General features: G+C 39.0%; 1 pseudogene; it reads left to right on the top strand.

Annotated features, from left to right (window-relative positions):
* The first annotated feature begins 1,338 nt into the window (after positions 1 to 1,338).
* Positions 1,339 to 1,439, top strand: LOC133766110 (U6 spliceosomal RNA; annotated as a pseudogene).
* The last annotated feature ends 8,671 nt before the right edge of the window (positions 1,440 to 10,110 follow it).

The raw sequence follows: 10,110 nt of genomic DNA, 5'->3' as shown, positions 1-10,110 counted from the left end.
TGTTGACCCAACAAATTGACACTCTAGTTTATGGCGCCAGTAACCACCCTAGGCTGTCGTCATGAGTTGCCAAGGCTATGGAAGCCTTCCAAGTTTGCCGAATCTGATCATATTTAGACAAGGTCATAAAAGACAGAGTGAGGATAGTAACCAATGATCCTAAGAGTGGCATTTACCAGGTTTGAACAATTATACAGCATTAAGTGGGGAAGAGGACCATCAGGACACACAGGTTGGGAGTAGAGCCATTGGTGGTAGAGGTTATGATTACGAAGGAATGAGGCCCAAATACGCTAGACAGGGTCTAGAACAAAGGACAGAGTCATTATTAGAGGAGCTAAGAAAGGTGCTGTCTAAGCTACAATTAAGTTTTCTGACTGAGAGGCAAATAGAACCTCACAGAAGGGGCTTGATAATAATCTGGCGGGCTTTAGGCCTTGGAAGTTAAGAGGCCCAGACCTATCTATCTCTTCACATGGGGTACATCCTAAGGGAGGTGTGAACCTCCTAGGGGAAGGCACTCTGTTGACTTTCATTACCTGGCTGGCCTGGGAGGAGAGCTGGCCAGGTAAAGGCAGGGGGCATCTCTCACAAGAAATTTACAGTTCTGCCTGGAATGTTGCTGACCCTACTTGACCGTCCCCTCAGCTGCAGTGGTCACTTTGGAAGTTGGGCTGAGTGAAGGGCTTTTCAGCTTAGAGCCAATAAGATCTGTGGCTCTGACCTGGGCATCCTTGGACTCCAGGGCAGGTCCATTTCCAGTGATCCAACTCTTGGCAGAGCTGCCAGGGCTCTTCACAAGCTGACTTCTGCTGAAGCCCAGGCTTACCACATTGAAAGCCACTGCAGTGGACTGGCCTGTTGGGTCTCCTTGAGGGCAGATCACTGTACAGATCAGCCATTAATAGGCCTGCCACCCATTGCTTCTGATGCCGAGCTTTCTTTTCCTCCTGGTTTGTGTTAAAGCAGACCAGAGGATGCAAGTCAAGGGAGTGCCCGTGTCCCATCTCTAAGCTTCGGTGGCCTGAACTACAAGTCTATAGTCACAGGCATGTTCTGTAGTAGTTTTTCTAAGGTAGACAATGCCCATGAGGAAAATTATATTCTCACTTTAAAACTTTCTTTCCCTTTGGTCTGAAAGGGTGGTTTTTTCTACTTACTGTATACTTCGCTGATGGCGAAGTGAATCTAGCTATGAGATTATTATTTAAGTTCTTATTTTGGCTATGCTATTACAGAAAAATGTTAGCCATCTCTTTTATAAGGTCTAAAGATTAAATTGTGCGTCCTACAGATTCCTTCATAATAGAATTAGTTTCCTACCTTGAAGAGAATAGAGAAATGAAAGCAGCACATATACTAAAATTGGAACGATACAGAGAAGATTAGCATGGCCCCTGTGCAACTACTTTACTTTTAAAAATGTATTGTACACATGTACATAAATACATTTTATTGTTTCAGTATATGTTTTTCTTCATTGCATATGACAAAGAAATCTCCAAACTAAAATTTGAACATCCTATGTTTATAAAATACATTTAAAATTTTTCATTTCTATTAAAACATTTAACATAAAGGTTCTCAAATTTGAGATTATAAATCCTATAAAGAAAAGAATCATCATCCTTTCCTCCTTTGCCCAGAAATCAGGGGTCCATGCAGTCAAAATTGACCCTTCAAAATTGATACTTCAATATTGGGACAATTCATGTTACTTATCTCCTAAAGAACAGGTGAGGATTTTTTATTATAAAACTATTTCAGGGACAGGCATTTGGCACAGCCGCTAAGATGCCACTTGAGATGCCTGCATTCCATATGTGAGTGCCTGGGTTCAAGTCCCAGCTACACTCCTGATTTCCAGGTTCTTGGCCTTGGTCTAGCCCAGTCCCAGCTACTGCCGGGATTTGGGGAATAAATCAGCAGATCAGAGATAATCTCTCTCTCTCCTCTCTCTCTCTCTCTCTAGCTTTCAGATAAAGAAATATTTTTTAAAATTATTTCAATAACATTGAAAAAACTAACCTTGTTGTTGTTTTTTTTTTCATTTATTAAACTTTTATTTAATGAATATAAATTTCCAAAGTACAGCTTATGGGTTACAATGGCTTCCCCCCTCCCATAACTTCCCTCCCGCCCGCAACCCTCCCCTTTCTCGCTCCCTCTCCCCTTCCATTCACATCAAGATTCATTTTCAATTCTCTTTATATACAGAAGATCAGTTTAGTATATATTAGGTAATCTTGCTGTTTTGAAATTCACTCACTGGAATCAATCTTGGGATAAATACTGCGAGACAGTATCAGAGACTCTGAGCCCTTTGAACACAATTTGTTTCCTTTAATGATCATGAACTTGATCAAATCACAGAGGCAAATTATAAAGCTTCAAGATCTTTGCCATACTCTTTTGATAGACAGTACTTGTTTAAAAAAAAAGTCACAGCTTGAAGGCATGACATATTCAGGTACTATGGTGTGGGTATCAGTTTGGATGTTCAATATACTCGAGAAGTTCACGTGTTCAGAGCTTGAGTTCCAGGGTAGCACTGGGAGGTGGTGAAACCTTTAGGAGGTAGGTTCTAGGGGGAGGTCAAGGCAGCTCCCCTTAGAGGGCTGTTATAGAAGCCTGAGTTTGGGCCCAGTCTGTGCCTCTTCCTAGTTCGCCACGCGATCTTTCCTTCACTTGCACTCTGACATCGTTTGTGGGGCCTCCACCAAGGTTTGCATCACGCTGCTTGGACTTTGAATCTCCAGAACTGTGAGCTCAATGAAGCTTTCCCGTTTATAAGTCAGCTGTCTCAGGCATTCCATTATAGTAACAATTTACGGCAAAAATGATTAGATATTTATTAATTCTATTTTCTTTGTCTCAGAAAGCAAGGAAGAATAAAACTCCTGGTGTTGCCTATCTTTGTGTTAAGTGCTGAGGTTACAGGCAGTGATACTTAGAGGGATGCAATATGCCACTTTCATGCCTGTGTCACATCATCCAAGGCGAATCCTCCATGTAGGCAACTGCAGAGACCACGTAACAAAGATGTGAGCATCATAACAAGAAGGTAGCTTGAAAAGAAACAAGCCTTTATTTACTACGGCAAACAGATTCCAGCACAAATTAGCCCATCATGACTAACAGAGAAAGCGGTACTGCAATTACACCCACCCTCCTCCTGTCAGCTCCTCATCTACAGCCTGTGGTTCAGTCATCACAGGAAACTCCCCCACGCAGCCCCCGAGTTCTCCTGTGCTGCCCTCACCTGCAGGGAAGCACGGAGGAGGCGTGTGACTTTGGCCCACCGGTCTGCCTTGATAAGCCTCAGCTTTTCTCATCTGCAGAATGGGGGTGGGGGACATGTGAAGGCCAAGGGTGACAGGAAGAGAGCAGGACAGAACACTGTCTCATCCAGGCCCCACATTCTCTATGGGGCCAGGCCCCTCATCTGCTGCTTGGGCCTGCCAGCCACATTACACCGGTCTGCAAGCCCCCCCAAAAAAGCAGACATTGTAAGCTTTGGCATGGTGTCAACCAACAAAGAAATAAGTATGACAAGCTAGGAATATGGTGAATGAAATTGTTCAGCGGGAAAACAGTTTGTTAAACTGTTATCCACAATAACTTGATACACATACTGCAACCTACTAAGTCAGAAGCTCTGGGGAATATGAATAAAACTAAAGTGTAAACTGTAATTTGGGCTGCATTTGACAAAGCATCACATGAAAGAACTGGCTAGTTTGGAGCAATCTAAAATAAAAGTTACCTCAGTTATCATGTTTAATTGAAACAGTAATGTATTTCCAAATTTTCACAAAGCCTTTATATCTTCAACATTGAGCAGAACGACACTATCTTAAATCCAACAGTCAAAGGTCACAAGCTCCTCTGTTTGTATGCCATGCCTAGTCATATTAAGTGGTGGTAGGTAGATGAGGCTTAGCAGCAGGAAGAGAAAAAAAATGATTCCACCATCTTCCCAGGGCTTCAGAAAGTCCTTGCCAAGTGATTGGGTTGGGTTAGGGACTATTTACGCTCCAGTTAATAGTGCAGTTTGTTTGTTGTTTCAGATAGCATATTGCCTCTCCTAAATTTTAAAGGAATATTTTGGAAAGGTTAGTAAATTTTTATATCTAGAAGGAAGCATAAAAAGACCACTATCTTACAGCTTTCCTTATGAGGCAGACAGAATGTAAATCCAAACCCAATAATCAAATTCCCAATGACAGACCTCAGGTGGAGGGACTTGGAGAGCATGATCTGGTACTAATTACAGTGGGCTGAACTTAATTTTCTACTTTGGGAGGCAAGGCACGATAGTCATTGTTTAACATCATTCCACTTAAGCCTCAAAAATTGCTATAAAAGAAACCTTATGGAGGATTTATGTGCTTCACATTATGCCAAGGTTCTACAAAGAGTGAGCCTGCACTGGGTGACCAACAGAGCTTCCTTCTCGTCCCAGGACTAGCTTTGGTCACCATCTGGGCCATGTGAAAAGTATTGAGAATCTGGTCAGAGGCAGAGTCAAACCAACCATACATGCTCCCTCTGCCAACACTGGAGTCCTCGAAGGTGACAGAAATGACCACAGGCCAGTCCTCCAGAAACTATCAGGCAAGAGAGAAACTTAAGTGAGTTAACAGCACAGGGGAAGTAGGAATTAAGATATATTTCTGAAACAGATTCTTTCGGGTATCAGATATTTGATTTTGGGGCACATCCTCCATTTGGGACTTCAGTCTCCCTGTCCATAAAATGAGCGAGTTGGGTTTAAATACAGACTACCAACCCAAATGCCTACAAGGATTGAGAAGGTAGTCTGAGAGACCCAGGCAAACCAGGAACTGTGGTGAAGGGAAGAAGGCATGCCCTTCCACAGTACAGGTGCTCTCAAACTCCAGCTACTTAATGGTATTTGGTGAGACAGGACAGGCCTGTCAGTCAAATTTCCAACGTTTTCAAGAGTTTTTTTTTTTCAATACTATTTGTTGAACTCTTTACTTGGTATAGAGTTAATCTTATATATATATAGTTAATTAAAATAGATCTTAGTAAAAAATAAGAATGGGAATAGGAGAGGGAGGAGGAAGAGGGTGGAAGGGCAGGTAGGGCGAGAAGAATCACTGTGTTCCTAAAGTTGTATTTATGAAATGCATTTAGTTTACATACCTTAAATAAAAGGTTTCTGGGTAAAAAATAAAGAAAAAGAAAAAGATGCTAGAAATTAAGGATTTCACATAAAAAATCTTCCCATTTCTAAATATTCACAACTGGAACTCTCTTGCCCAAACAAAAAGCAGCTGCTGGCATGATGAGGCCTGGAGACCACATTTGTTTTCCAGGTAGTCAGAGAGCTATTTCTGAACCACATGACTTCTAAGGTTCCTTCCATCTTTTAAGGTAAATTTAAGCTAAATGCATGACAAATGACATTCTGCTTCTCCCATTTATAATCTTTTTTTTTTAACTCATTTTCATAATATTTGGGAATGACCTTGCATACACTCTTCTGTAGCCCTGAAGAGCTGGCGCAAACAGTGCTTCTGCTGTTATTCATCATCTCTGGACCACAAACTCAAGAGGCAACTGCCTTGCCTTCATTCTTTCCCAATTCATAGCAACTCAGACTGTTAATAACACCACCCCCCGAAAGCCAATTTCTTCTGGTTTTTCATATGTTTCTAATCCCCCTGTCCCAGATTTTTTTGTTTTGCTGCCTCCCTTTTCCTTCCATTTCCTAAATGTGGGTGTTCCCCCAAGACTCTATCCTCTGTAGTTCTCTTTAAGTTTTTATCCTGAGATCTCATCTACCACTGCATTTTCCAACATCATTAGTTCATTTCTAAACACAAACGACTATCTCTGGTCTGTTTCATAAGCTCCAGCTCTCCATTTCCAACCCCAATTCAACATTTCCTATATTGCTCATTTCTTAACTTTGACATGCTCTGCAATTTATTCACTATTTTCTCCAAAACTTCTTCTCCCTTATGTTCCTCTTGCTACGAAAGATCTCCCACCAATCTTTCCTGCAGTTTTCCGAGTCAGATTCTTAGTTAATTTTAATCAAGACAACTCAGCTCTCCCACTGCCACATTCGACGACTTACTTGTCATACTGAGAACATTCAGTTGTTCCCTTCTAAAGTAGGCTCCTGCACTTACCACTCTGGGACTGGATACACCCATTGTACCCTCCTTCCTTCCTCACTTCAATCCATACAAGGCACTGCCTCTATGCGATCACCTGCATCACATTATATCCTCGTTTCTTTGCACTGTGGCTAAATACGGACTTACTTCATCTAACATTCAAAGCTCAGAAACTCCAGGACCTTGGCCATCTTCCAAATCCAATCTCTCAGTAATGAACATCTTCTATTCCAGCCAAACCAGCTTAATCATTGTTCCCCAAAGAATATATCTGGTGCTTAGAAAAGCCTTACGGTAATTTCTACCTGTTCAAATCCTACCCATTCTTCCAGACCCAGTTTAACTTACATCTACTTCAAAAACTGTGTAAGTTACAGATGTTAAACAATGTTTTCCTGATCAGAGTTCAAGGAAATATTTTTCAGTTCTGTATCTTTACCTGGAGGTCATGAAAGGAATCACAGATATTAGCTTCTAAAGGCTTTATTGTTTTGCTTTTAACATGCAGGGTAAAATTAGTTTTGTATATGATATGGAAGTAGGAGCCCAAATTAGGCTTTTTAGGAGTGGAAGTTAATTTTTCTGACTAGTTTTAAGATCTGTCCTTTCCCCATGTTACTCACTGTGTGCTTTGTTATAAACCAACGATTCATATCTGTAAGAGCTGGTTTTTAGTCTATTTCATTGGCCTACTTCTCAATTCTTGTACCTGTTCTATACTCAGTTAACACAGCTTTCATGATATTCAACAGAGATTATTTTCTTGCTTGTTTTCTGGGGTATGGTTTTCATCTATGTTGCTGTAAGTGAATATAATACCACAGAATAGGGTAATTTATAAAGAATGGAGGCTTATTTAGATCATGATTCTGGAACACGGTGCTGGTATCTGTTCAGTTTCTGGTGAGGGCCTTCTTGTTGGGTCATGGCATAGCAGAGGGCATCACTGGCAAGACAGAGTTGGCGTGCCCACTGGGTCTCTTCTTCTTATAAAGCCATTAATTCATTCATGGAGCCAACTCCTATAATCTCATCTAATCCCAATTACCTCCTGAAAGTCCCACCTGGAAACACCACTAACATAAGACTTAGGGAATGACATCTCGACATGAATCTTGGGAGGGACAAACACCTAAACCACAGCACGTGTCTTGCCCATTCTAGGCCATTTGTATTTCCACATAAATTTTATGTCAGCTTATCAAATATCCATTCCCCACAACCCTGCCAAAAAATAGCAACAGAGTTGGGATTTTGATTGGTATTGCATCTTTGGATTTTAGAACAATCTCTTATTCTTGTGCTTTCCTTTCTTTTTGGAGTTAGTTTTGTCCTTTTCCCAGTTTCAGAAGACAGATTTTAGAATGCTGATATAAAACTCCTTGATTTTAAAATAGCAATGTAATGCTCAAAATTTCCTTTTATTCACCAATTAGGTTCACCTTACATTTTTCATATTTTATGTTAGATTCATTCTACCCAAATACTTTCTAGTCACCCTGGTGAATTCCTCCTTGACTTCTGAGTTATTTAGGGGTACATTGCAGGGCAGATAGTGTGCCAAAGTTTGCTGCTATTGGGGATGCTGGCATCCTGTGTCAGAGTGCCTGGTTCACATCTCAGCTACATCTCCTCTGATCCCACTTCCTGTTAATGTACCTGGGAGGAAGCAGATGATGGCTCAAGTGCTTTGCCACTCACATCGGAAACACAGATGGAGAGTCCCGGGCTCCTGGCTGTGGCCTGGTCTAACCCTGGCTGTTGTGGGCATTTGGGACGTGAATTAGAGATGAAAGATATCTCTATCTCTCTCCTTCTTTCCCCCACTTTCTCTGTCACACTGTCTTTCAAATAAATGAACCTTTTTTTAAAAAAAAGTATGTTGTTAAATCATGTATTTTTTTAAATTTTTGAGCCATATGTCTATAATTATTTCCTAATTTAATTCCTGAAAATTAGAGAGCATGTCTTATGAAATTTCAATCCTTTGTAAAACTTGAAAAAAGAAAATAATTTGTAAAATTTCAAAGAAATTGTAAAATCTCAGTTCTTTAAAACTTGTAGGGATTTGTTTCATGGCCCAGAATTCTTTGTTCTTTGATTAACATGAAATGTCAATTAGATCAAATTGGCTGGCTGGACTGTCCCATCTTCTGTGTTTTTAATTATTTTCTCCCTACTTGTTGCACAATTACTAAGAGTGTTAACATCTTCAAGAATAATTGTGGATTTTCTATTTCAATCAGTTTTTGCTTCATGTATTTGGAGTTCTACTGAACAGTATAAATCCACATTTAAAATAACTACATATTCTTCATGAAGTGACACCTTTATCAACACATAATGTCCCTCTTGATTTATGCTATTTCTTGGATGAAGTTTATTTTGCCTAATTTAATGTGACCACTTTCTTTTGTTTAGTGATTATATTGTATATCTTCTTCCAGCTTTTTATTTTAACAGATTTCTGTCTTTATATTAGTTTCTTATAGATAGCATATAATCAGGTCTTACATTAATATCTAAATTAGTAATCTCTGGCCTTTAATCAAAATATTCATATAATCTAAAGGTAATTATTGATATGGTGGCATTTAAATCTTTCTAATTGTTTTATATTTCCCAAATGTTTTTTTTTCTATAACCACTGTATTATTTATATAGTTTTATTTCACTTTTAATTTTTTAGTTATATTTGAATTTTTCTCTGCAGTTATTATCTATATCTTCTTAAGAATTTTTGTGGTTGCTCTGAAGTTGACACTGTAGAACTTTAATTTTTCATAGTCTGCGTTAAAATAATACTGTGCTTTACTTTCAAAGAACTTTATAGATGTATATTCCCCATTTTTCCTTCCTATAATTTGTACTTTATTGTCCCATATTTTCATCTTTGTATATACTATAAATATACACTATAAATGCTACAGCACATTTATACTATTTTTATTTTACCATTTTAAAAAATTATTTGACAGGAAGAGAGAAGGGGGAGAAAGAGAAAGAGCACTCTCATCTACTGGTTCACTCCCCAGATGCCTACAATGCGAGGGACTGGGCAAAGCTGAAACTGGGAACTGGAAACTGGGAACTCAGTCCAGACCTCCAACAGGCTCCCAATTACTTGAGCCATCATCACTGTCTCCCAGGATCCACACTAGCAGCAAATTGCATCAAGCCTGGAGCTGTAGATGGAACCCAAGGACTGATATATGGGACACAGGCTTCCTAACTGGTGTGTTACCAATAGACAAAACACCTATCCCTGCTTTATTAAACTATCAATTATAGTTTAGAGTGATTAAAATAACCACATAAATAACTTTGTTTAATATTTTTCATAGGACAACTCAACTGCCAATGGATTCTTTTTCTGAAATTTTGTATGGAACTTCTGTATAAAACAAGATTTCACTTAACCTTTATTTTTTTGAAAGCTACTTTCATTGGGCACCAAATTCTGGGTTGATGATATCACTCTATTCTCTTTTGGCTTTCATAGTTCCTAGGGACGCCTTTTATAATGTTCTTTTGTTTATTTGCAGTTGTAAAGTGACTTTTTTATCTAGCTATGTTTAGGACTATCTTTTTATCTTTGATTACTATGATGTTTCAACATTTTTTACTTTTTTTTAGTTCAAGGGAGGTATTCTGCATGCAATTCTCCGAGCTTGGATTTGTGTTTTGATGTCTTCCATTATATTTGTAGAGTTTTCAGTGTTTATCCCTTCAAAATTCTTTGTCTCATCTCTATTTCTCTTCTGGGACCCCAATTACACAGCCACATATACTAGATCTCTTAATCTTGTCTCACAATTCTTAGAAGCTGTCTTTTGTTGTATTTAATCATTCTTTTGTACTTCAATTCTCATCATCTCCTTTAACTTCAAGAATTTTTTTCTTAGTTATATCAAGTCTATTGATGAATGTATCAAAGGAAGCTTTTATCCCTAAT

The sequence above is a fragment of the Lepus europaeus genome, chromosome 8 (genome assembly GCF_033115175.1).
Source record: "Lepus europaeus isolate LE1 chromosome 8, mLepTim1.pri, whole genome shotgun sequence".
NCBI classification, from domain to species: domain Eukaryota; kingdom Metazoa; phylum Chordata; class Mammalia; order Lagomorpha; family Leporidae; genus Lepus; species Lepus europaeus.
Note: the sequence above shows the minus strand (reverse complement) of the source record. Positions and strands in the feature narration are given on the sequence as shown.